This window comes from Chiloscyllium punctatum, chromosome 28, assembly GCF_047496795.1.
Source record: "Chiloscyllium punctatum isolate Juve2018m chromosome 28, sChiPun1.3, whole genome shotgun sequence".
NCBI classification, from domain to species: Eukaryota; Metazoa; Chordata; class Chondrichthyes; order Orectolobiformes; family Hemiscylliidae; genus Chiloscyllium; species Chiloscyllium punctatum.
This window is the reverse complement of record NC_092766.1, coordinates 67,932,348-67,943,634: the sequence shown is the minus strand read 5'-3', so window position 1 is coordinate 67,943,634 and position 11,287 is coordinate 67,932,348. Positions and strand designations below refer to the sequence as shown.

Sequence of the window (11,287 nt, the reverse complement as noted above, 5' to 3'; positions counted from 1 at the left end):
AGAGGCCTGGAGGAAGAACGCCTCATCTTCCACCTCAGAACACTTCAACCCCAGGGCATAAATGTGGACTTCAACAGTTTCCTCATTTCCCCGTCCCCCACCTCGCCCTAGTTCTAAACTTCCAGATCAGCACTGTCTCCATGACATGTCCGGACTTGTCCTACCTGCCTAGCTCCTTTTCCACCTATCCACTCCACCCTCCTCCCTGACCTATCACCTTCATCCCCTCCCCCAATCACTCATGGTATTCTACGCTACATTCTCCCCACCACCACCCTCCTCTAGCCTCCTCCACGCTTCAGGTTCACTGCCTTTATTCCTAATGAATGGATTCTGCCCGAAACGTCGATTTCGAAACTCCTTGGATGCTGCCTGAACTGCTGTGCTCTTCCACCACCACTAATCTAGAATCTGGTTTCCAGCATCTGCAGTCATTGTTTTTACCGCCTTGCAGTTCTTCCCCACGCTGTATCACACAGCAGGGTCCTCCGGTGAAATGAACAGCCGTGAATGACATGTGGTTCGGTCTGTCGGAGACAGCATTTCCAGACAGATACAGTTCCCTCTTATTAGAACAAGCAGCACTGATGATGAATAACCTCAGAGAGAAGCAAGCGATAGAGATTTACTGTGGACTCGATGGGCTGAACGGCTTCTGTCGGCACGTGAATGACGTCACCCGTCTCTGCCGTCCCTCTCCCTGTCTCTGTGACAGAGTGGCAGAGGGAGAAATAATGGCTCGTTTTTAATCCTCCCTTCCGCTTTAGACTGTCTGCAGCCCCGCAGCCCCTGGCTGTGGGGATGGTTCTCAGTGAGTGAGGGTTTCATACGGAGCCGCTTCATCTGGGACATTTGGGACTCAGATGTTAACTGATGCCCGATTGCAGCAAAGAAACCGACGGCTCTGAAACAAAAGCCTTTCTGCTGGATTGTTCTGTGAAGATTGATTCTGAACATCAAATGGGCAGCACAAAAATGCACTGCTTTGAATTTTACTGAGGGAAGAGAGTCCACAGCCCATTTCTCTCTTTCCCACCAGCTCAGCACGTTTTTCTCTCTCTCAAATAAATGATATTTGGAGGAAGTTCGCAATCAAAGTTGCTAAGTTCCAGCGGCGCTCTTGCACCTGGCTGTGCCCGTGAGAGGAAGCTTCAGAGCATATCCGCATTTACATCCCCTCATAATGCCTGCAAGTGGAGGGGAATGGCTGAATACTCTGCCATTAGAGACAGCTCAGTCCACGGGGATGGGATAAACAGCATCGTCCCGCGTGGGGACGTTCTGCCGATCCGACACAGTCCACTTTATCAATCAGATCATACCAGAGTGAGAACGCTCGAGAAGGCCAATCGGTCACTCGTACCTGTGCCAACTCGGGAGTTGCAAAAAATTGGTGAAAGTGGAAAGTGGATTTGTTCACGTTTCAAGTGTTTCCATGAAGCAGGAAGCAGAAGAAGATACACAGTCAAGCGATTGAGATCTGACTACAGGGGCAGCAAATAAGTTGTACAGGGCAGGGGAGAGCTTTGAAGTATTGAATTCTGGTTAATGGGACGATCATGCTTTTACGAGGCCACGCTGCTACAGAAGAAACTATGTCAGTGTCTCTCAGCATTGTGATGTCACAGGCAAAAGACGCCGTTACACTGCAGGAAATTCCTTTTTCCAATGTGATGGCAGTCCATATGTAAAGGTGTAGCTTATATATCGAATCCTTTCACATAAATAATTCCACTGCACCTCAGTATGTTGTATTGTCTCCTTTCCACTTTACCTGTCATTGTGCCTGCACTGAAGTTGATTTTCTCTTTCTGCGTGTCTTTTACAGTCTGGATGATGTGATGCAGTTGTACTGACACATCTTCTGACAGAATTTTCCACTTCACTTCAGCCCGCCCTAACTTCGCTATCTGATACCATTCCCATTGTTTAGATGTTAATCGCTCGTCTCAGATCCAGCCTGCCCTCACCCAAAATAAATGGAAAACTCAGTCACACTGTGATCACTGCAATCGAGGGATATATTCACTCTAAGGTCATTGATAATTCGAAGGATAAATTTAGGACTGCAGATGCTGGAGATCAGAGTTGGTAGTGTGATGTTGGAAAAGCACAGCAGATCAGGGAGCATCCGCGGAGCAGGAGTATTCAGGTTTCAGATTTAAGCCTTTCATCTGGAATAAGGCTTGTGAGTGGGGGCTGAGAGATAAAAGGAAATAGTGTGGGGTTGAGGGGAAATAGCTGGAAAGTAATAGATGGATGAATAGGAGGGAGAAGAAAATAGGTCAGAAATAGCAGTGATGGAAAGGGTTGCGAGGACGGTGCCGAGTTGAAGGCTTGGGCTTGGGGGAGGGGAAATGAGGTAACTGTTCAAATTCACATTTATCCCGTGTGGTGTTAGGGTCCCAAGCCGGTAGGTGTAGTGTTCCTCTTCCAGGCGTTGGGTGGTAACGGTTTGGCAGTGGTGAAGTCCAAGACCTGTATGTCTTTGATGGGGTAGGAGGGGGAGTTGAAGTATTCAGCCACGGGACGGTGAAGTTGGTGGGTGCGGGTGTCCCAGAGATGTTCTCTGAAATGATCTGCAAGAAGGTTTCCTCTCTCCCTGATGTAGAGGAGACCGCACTGGGCGCAACGGATTCAGTAGATGACATTGGTCGCTGTAAAGGTGAATTTCTAATGGATGTGGAATGATCCATTCGGGCCTTGGCTGAGGTGAGGGGAGTGGTGTGGGTGCAAGTTTCACCCTTCCTTTGGTGGCAGTGAAAGATGCCAGGAGAGGGTTGTGGGCTGGTTGGGGGGGATGTATGGACCTGAAGAGGGGGTCATGGAGGGAATGGTCTTTACGGAATGTTGGCAGGGCTGGGCAGCGAAATATATCTCTGGTGATGGTGTCTGTTTGGAGGTGGCATCAGTGGCAGAATATGATGCGTTTATGCGGAGTTTGATGGGATGTAAGGTGAGCAACAGGTGGTTCTGTCCTTGTTGCGTTGAGAGGCGTGGCTTCAAGGGTGGTGGTGTGTGAAATGGAGGTGTTGAACCAGAGGGCACTGTCAACCACGTGGGAAGGCAATTTGCGATCGTGGAAGAAGTAGACCAACTGGCTCTTTCTGAGGTGAAATTGGTCATCCTGGAAACATATGTGCTGGAGGTGGAGGAATTGGGAATAAGGAATGGCGTTCTTACACGAGATAGGGTTGGAGGAGATATAGACTAGATACATGTGGGAGTCGGTGAGCTTGTAGTATATGTCTGTAATTAGTCAGTTGCCAGAGTCGGTGATGGAGAGGTCCAGGAAGGTGAGGGAAGTTGCCAAGAGGATCCGGATAAATTTGAGGTCGGAGTGGAAGGTGTTGGTAAAGTTGGTGAGCAATGCAACCTCCTCGTTGGAGCACCAAGTGAACCCAAACATTCATCAATGTAGCAGAGGAACAGGTGGAGGATGGTGCCTGTGTAATTCTGAAAGATGGACAGTTCCGCGTATCTAACAAACAGGCAGGCATAGCTAGGTCGTATGTGGTGCCCATGGCTACCAGCGTCAATAGAGGAAGTGGGAGAATTGGAAAGAGAAGTTGTTGATTGTGAGGACCAGTTCAGCCAAGTGGATGCGGATGTCGGTGGAAAGGTACTGTTTGGGATAGTGTGAGATTAAGAAATGGAAGGCTTGCAGACTTCTGTCATGGCAGGTGGATTTGTACAGGGACTGGATGTCCATGGTGAAGATGATGCGATGGGGGCTAGGGAAACGAAATTCTTGGAGGAGGTGAAGTGCATAGGGGTGTCACGAATGTAAGTGGGCATTTCCTGAACTGGGAAGAGAGGAGTGTGTCGATGTAGGAAGAGATGATTCGGATGGGACAGGCTCAGGATGAGACAATATGTCGACTGGGGCAGTCAGGTTTGTGATTCTTAGGAAGGAGGTAGAATCGGGGAGTGCGCGGTTCACGGACAATGAGGTTGAAGGTTGTGGATGGGAGATGCCCAGAGGTGATGAGATTGTGGTTGGTCTGGGAGATGATGGTTTGGTGAGGGGAGGAGAGTTTGTGATCGTGGTCTGTAGGAGGAGGTGTCTGCGAATTGGTACCTGGCTTCAGCTTTGTTCCTCTGCCCGACTCACAAGCCTAATTCCTGATGAATGGCTTATGCCGAAATCGTCCATTCTCCTGCTCCTCGGATGTTGCCTGACCCGCTGTACTTTTCCAGTACAACACTCTCCACTCATTCATTATTGCTGTCTCATTTCACACGACCAGGTCCATGCTGTCTGTTTGATTCTCATGAGCACTGTTCTTATGGACTGCGACAAAATCTGCCAATCTGAAACAAAAACAGAAATTGCTGTAAAATCACAGGTGAGCTGGCAGCATCTGTGCAGATGAATCACAGTTAACGTTTGACATCCATTGGGTCCGTCTGTCCACAGATGCTGCCAGACGTCCTGAAATATTCCAACAACGCCTGTTTTTGTTTGATTTTCAACATCAGCAATTTTTTTGTTTTTGTTTTCTTGTTTTCTGCCAATATGATTTGGCTAAAGATTATGTTAAAGGTTTTAAATATGACTGTGATGGAACGGCCAGATTCCACCAGCCGGCTCCTTTTATTTGGTTCACGTGACCAATGCCTTTCTACTTGGTCACCGCGCCCTACAGCGGCACTGCATATAAATTGACAAGACTGTGGCATTCTCTCGGATTGGTAATCAGGAGCGAGATTGATTGAAATTATTGAAAACTTAAGATAAACAGATAAAATACGGGATATAAAACGGGAAAATGAAAGGGAAAGAGAGAACGGCGAATGATAATTTTTTGACAAAACTTAAATATAATTGCTCAAGAATCAGAAAGTGCCTTCATCTGCAAACATACCATAATATGGAATGTAATTTTTTGGACAACCAATGCAAGTAGATCTTAGCAAAATCTTAGTTTAAAAGTCTTGCTGCAACTGTTTCGGTTATAATGAAATGCACACATGGAATTCAGTGCTGTAATGATCTCCTAAAATGGAAAAGGAAATCCTTGTCTTCGAGGATACGTGGGGAATGTTCATTGACTCATCAGTGTAACATGTGTAAACTGTGCAACATGAAACCAGTTCAACATCTATTTTCCCGGAATTTAACGCAGGGCACATGGGAAACGTTATCCATCTGCTGAAAAATCACCTTCGGCTCTCTCTCCACATATGTTTCTTCACGTTTTAGATACTTGCAGTATCTTTGTTGATCAAGGAGTCATTGTCCAGAAAACGTTGTTTCTCAATCCACAAACACGGGTATTTTCCCATAAACTTAGCTTTGCTCAATATCACCTTCTGTCCGTATTCCTCAACACGACGACAAATTAAAGCTGCTCCATGTGAGGCTCAGAATTGAAACTTCTGCACAGCACAGCTCACTATACTGAAACAGAGATACAGTGCACTGGTCACCTTCAGCACAGGAGCAACACATTAATGCTTACCTCCACATTCCTGGTTTTACCTTAACGTTTGGGAAACCGAGTTTCTCTGATTCCATTGCTAGTAACGGGGATTATATGATCATCTTCACCAGTGGTTCAGTCCCTGAGTGAGGAAAGTGGTGAGGTACTCATTGTAAAGATGGGTAGATTGATGAAATGTACAATTTCATCTTTTGCCTTCACTAACCCATGAGCTTTTTATTTTGTTTTGCATCTGTAGAAATCTTAAAATCTTCATCTTGAACAGACTCAATGACAGATCTCCATTGTGTCTCTGGCATCGAATTTCAAAGTGTAAACCCCCTCTGAATTCTTCCACCGCAGTCCGCTGTTTGGGAAGTGTTCCTGTTGTGGGAAATGCACTTCCCCGTGTGTCAACTGCTATTCCCAGCAAGCGCTCTGCCACTGCACTCATTTTCCTTCTGACACTTGCTCACTGTGTTGCTGTGATCATACAGTGACTTGGTGTCGCACGACCCAGGAAAATGATACAGCTCAAGGTTTTTGCATTGTTGAGTTCAATTGTCAGTTTAGCCTTATTTCGGATTTTGAAATTGGCTGTTCTGTTCACAAGTGCGTGTCAAAAACATCTGAGCCGAAATTAGGTGTTCCGAATAATGATATTGAGCACTATGCACTCTCCTCCAGTCTGGAAAACAATTCCTGACAGGCAGTTTAATAGACAATAGACAGCTGGTGCAGGAGTAGGCCATTCTGCCCTTCGAGCCAGCACCACCATTCATTATGATCATGGCTGAACATCCTCAATCTGTATCCTGTTCCTGCCTTATCCCCATAACCCTTGATTCCACTATCCTTAAGAGCTCTGTCCAACTCTTTATTGAAAGAACACCTCCTGCTGTCTCGGGTTCTTCATTCCGTTGACTTCAAATCTGCACAGAATTCAATAGACCTTGTTACATATTCATTTCCTCATTTTTGTTCAGATCACTGTGTGCATAGTGTGACAGTGGGAGTGCACTTGCCCCACAACCCAGGGGTCAGACCATCATCTTGGAACCGTACTGTGTTATTTCTCATTTCACCAACAATCGGGAGAAATGTCTGCTGCTCTGCATAATTTATGCATTTCAATTATTGATAAGGTCATAGCCTACCCGATGCCTCTGACGAGGTGGCTGAGAGGTTAAGGCGATGGACTGCTAATCCATTGTGCTCTGCACGCGTGGGTTCGAATCTCACTCTCGTCGCTGTCATCAACGGCTTTCAATGGTGCTGTTTTCAGATGATTGAAGGTGGAACTCCAATTGTCAGTTTATATGCATTGACGCGATTACAAAATCTCAAAAAATAGTTTGTACCTTTTAACTAAACTGCGTTGAAATGGAGGTTGCTTTGGGATAATGAAAAGAAACGCGATTTTCTTTTTCAAGTCAGTGCTGAGAACGTTTTTTCGTATGAAAGACATCCAGGAAAATCAAATACCGAGAGCTGCGAAGTGCATGTTTATGCAAAGGGATTCTTAATGAATGTTTTGTCAGATGAAATATGAAGGACGTTGAGGAGAAGTAATGCATCCTGGTGAGAAGAGCACAGCGAGACAGCACAAAATAATGGAGATATTTCAAAAGGGGCAGGGCGTGGGTTTAGGGGCACTGAGAACTAGCTGTAAACGCACAGTGGAGAATTGCCAATGTGGGTGCCGTGCATGGGCACGGAAAGACTTACACATTGGTCTCGCCCTCGCCCCTTGCTCTCGCTATTGATGAATGCTGGAAATAAGGCACAGATAAACACAAGATGTGGGAAACAAGCTCCCTCTCGTTATGCACACACTGGATGCATCACATTGAACCATGAACAACTGGAGAAATCAGCATGTTACCTGTAGGGAGTGAAAGTAAACTGTGGATCAATAACCGCAGATTCATGCAACATAAACATGAAAAATGATTTAAAATGTAGGGTGTAGGTTTGCTCGCTGAGCTGTAGCTTTGATATCCAGACGTTTCATTACTTGGCTAGGTGGCGACCTCCAAGTGAAGCGAAGCTGTCGTCTCCTGATTTCTATTTGTATCTTTCTCCTCGATGGGGTTCCTGGGGTTTGTGGTGATGTCATTTCCTGTTCGTCTTCTGAGGGGTTGACAGATGGCATGTATATCTATGTATTTATTTATGGCATTGTGGTTGGAGTGCCAGGCCTCTAGGAATTCTATGGGGTGTCTTTGCTTAGCCTGTCCCAGGATAGATGTGTTGTCCCAGTCGAAATGCTGGTATTTTTAATCCGTGTGTAGGGCTACGAGGGAGAGAAGGCCGTGTCTTTTTGTGGCTAGCTGGTGTTCGTATATCCTGGTGGCTAACTTTCTTCCTGTTGTCTTACGTCGTGTTTGTGGCAGTCCTTGCATGGAATTTTGTAGATGACGTTGTTTTTGTCCATGGGTTGTACTGGGTCTTTTAAGTTTGTTAGTTTTTGTTTGAGAGTCTTGGTCGGTTTGTGTGCGACTGAGATTCCGAGGGGTCTGAGTAGTCTGGCCGTCATTTCTGAAACTTCTTTGATGTATGGTAAGGTGGTTAGGGTTTCTGGCTGTGTTTGGTCTGCTTGTCGTGGTTTGTTCTTGAGGAATCTGCGCACTGTATTTTTTAAGTATCTGTTCTTCTCGAATACGTTGTATAGGTGGTTCGCCTGTGTCTTCAGAAGTTCGTCTGTGCTGCAGTGTGTGGTGGCTCGTTGGAATAGTGTTCTTATACAGCTTCGTTTGTGTGTGCTGGGATGGTTGCTGGTGTAGTTAAGTATTTGCTCAGTGTTTGTCGGTTTTCTGTATATGCAGGTTTGTAGTTCTCCGTTGTCCTTTCATTCTACTGTGACGTTCAGGAATGCGAGTTTGTTGTCGGTTTCTTCCTCCTTGGTGAACTTTATACCTGTGAGGGTGTTGTTGATGATGTAAAATGTCTTTACTATCTTGTTTCGTTTTGTGATGACAAAGGTGTCATCTATGTAGCGGACCCAGATTTTTGGTTTGATTGTTGGTAGGGCTGTTTGTTCTAGTCTTTGCATTACCGCTTCTGCTATGAATCCTGATAGCGGAGATTCCATGGGTGCGCCGTTGGTTTGTTTGTAGACTATGTTGTTGAAGATGAAGTGGGTGGTGAGGCACAATCCACTAACTTCATGATGTTTTCGTTGGTAATGTGATTGATGGTTGTTGGTGCGTCTGTGATTGTCTCTTCTAAAAGTGTGGTAAGTGTTTCCTTTGCCAGGTCGATGTTGATGAAGGTGAACAGTGCTGTTATGTCGAATGAGATCATTGCTTCCTCTTCCTCCACTTTGGTGTTTTTGATGATTTTTAGGAATTCCTAGGTGGAGTGGATGGAGTGCTGCGACTCTTCTGTGAGGTATTTCAGACTTGCGTGTAGTTCTTTGGCCAGTCTGTATGTTGGTGTTCCAAGTAATGAGACTATGGGTCTGAGCGGGGCTGCCAGTTTATGGATTTTTGGTAGTCCGGTTCGACTTGGGCAACACATTGATCCTGGGACAGTCTAAGCAAAGACATGCCAGAGAATTCCAAAAGGCATGGCACTCCAAACACAATGCCATAAACAAACACATAGATCGAAATGCCATCGATCAACCCCGCAAAAAACAAACTGGAAATGGCATCACCATAAACCCGAGGAACCCCATCCAGGAGAAAGATATATAGAAAGCGCTAGACAACAGCTTCGATTCACTTGAAGGTCGCCACTGATGATGTTACCTCGCTACGTAATGAAACGTCTGGATATCAAACCTACAGCTCAGCGAGCAAACCTCCACCCTAAACCTCAACCTGAGCTACAAACCTTCACAAACCTTGCGATTTAAAGTTTCTTTATACGGATATCATGAATAGACTTTTCGTTATAATAGCCGTCTGGTTGAAAGAAAAAGACACCACATTTCAAGATGGATGACAACGTTAGCAATTTAGTTTTGAAATTGAGATCTATTTTATCATTTTACACAGAGAACAAGTTCATTTTAAATAATGCTAACCACATTCTCTCACCTGGAATAAAAGTGTGATTTCAATATAAACATTGTCCTTGCATAGTCGCAGTTACTCAACATGAAAAATAGGATGTAATTTTTATTAAGCATACATCAATTAGCACCATTATCTTACTTCGGATTGACTGCAGTATGCACATGCTAAATAAGGTATAAGGAAGAATGACTTTTGGAAATAATGATTCGGTGGTGACTAAAAATAATATTATGTTCTCATGATGCGGATATTCCACCAATGGCTCCAGTGGTAGAAATGTTCAGTGGGCAGTATTTCTATGATGGTATAGAAGTATGTGAGGTGCCAGGGATGGGAGTTCCCACTTCATCTGGGACAGCGTCTTTTGATGTGGACCAGGGAGCATTGTGACATCAGTCTGGGAGTTCCAACCACACATGGAGCAGCTTCTATTGACATGGAGCAGTAGGGAGCATTGGGAGATCCGAATGCAAGATCTAACCTCATTTGGAGCAGCTTCAGTTGGCATGGAGCAGGAAGCTTTGCGAGATCCATCTGGGATCTCCACTCTCACCTGGATCAGCTTTTAATGACATGTAGCAGCAGGGAGCATTGGGACATCAGAGTGATAGATCCAACCACAAATGGACTGCTTATATTGATATGGAGGAGGGAACATTGGGATATCAGACTGGGAGCTCCAACCTCACAAGGATCAGCGTTTAATGACATGTAGCCGCTGGGAGCATTGGGACATCAGAGTGGTAGGTCTAACCTGAACTGCACCACTTCTACTGACATGGAACAGGGAGCATTGGGACATCAGAGTGGTAGGTCTAACCTGAACTGCACCACTTCTACCGACATGGAGCAGGGAGCATTGGGACATCAGACTGGGAGCTCCAACTTCAAGTAGAGCCACTTCTATTGACATGGAGCAGCAAGGAGCATTGGAACGTCAGGTTGGGAGCTCCAATATCACCTGGAAATGCTTGTATTTACATGGAGGAGGAGGGAGGATTGGGACATTGGGCTTTGGGAAAAGATATTCAACTATTTTAATCTAAAGTAAAATATGTTTCAACACCTCAAATGTTAATTGATTTATGAAGAATCTTTCCCGGAAAAATAATTAATTCTTTAGATAGTAAAGACAAGTCCTGAAAATATTCAACTGAGGAAAACGCATTGGTACAGAGAGAAATGGGAGTGTTGTTTCATGTCTTTGTCTTTTCTTTTCTGGCCGACTCTGGACTTGATTACATCACCGGAAGGACGTTTTCACTCATTTCCTGCAAGTACGGACAGGTCATTAACTTAATCTTAAACTGAAAATTAATGAGAATATGCGATGTTATGTTTAGGCTGGAGTTTACCTCAAATTATGGTGAAAACGCAGCAAAGTCAGTTGCAATTTCCAAGATCAGCAGTGACCTCATTGATTGGCTGATCAGATTGTGAATGGTCTTGTTTTTTAAGATAATTTGAAGTGAATGAATGATGGTGATTATCTTGGTTCTTTGTTCACCTTGTGACTGTTCCTGCTATTGCTCATGTCCTTGTTAACACCACAGCTCTGCCGCGTGTAAAATCTCAGCTGTGCATCTGGCCCGTGGTACAACCATTTGTATAGCTGGCTACGGATCAGGCGGTTGTAACTTCAACATTTACTTTGCGCAAGCGCATTGTGGAGATTCATCACACATCCAACCTACTCATTTTTGTTATGCTGAGGTGAGTAATATTTGAAATTTTCATCTCCACGAACGAAAATTCTTTCACTGTCTTCGACCAGTTAAAAATTACCAAGAGCTGTCAGAGTAAAAATCACACAGCACCAGATTGTATCGAACAGAG

The 11,287-nt window shown here is 44.9% G+C and overlaps 1 non-coding gene across 1 annotated transcript; it reads left to right on the top strand.

The window, feature by feature from the left end:
* The first annotated feature begins 6,594 nt into the window (after positions 1-6,594).
* On the top strand, positions 6,595-6,676 carry trnas-gcu (transfer RNA serine (anticodon GCU)). The gene has a single exon. It is a non-coding gene; the product is annotated as a tRNA-Ser (tRNA).
* The last annotated feature ends 4,611 nt before the right edge of the window (positions 6,677-11,287 follow it).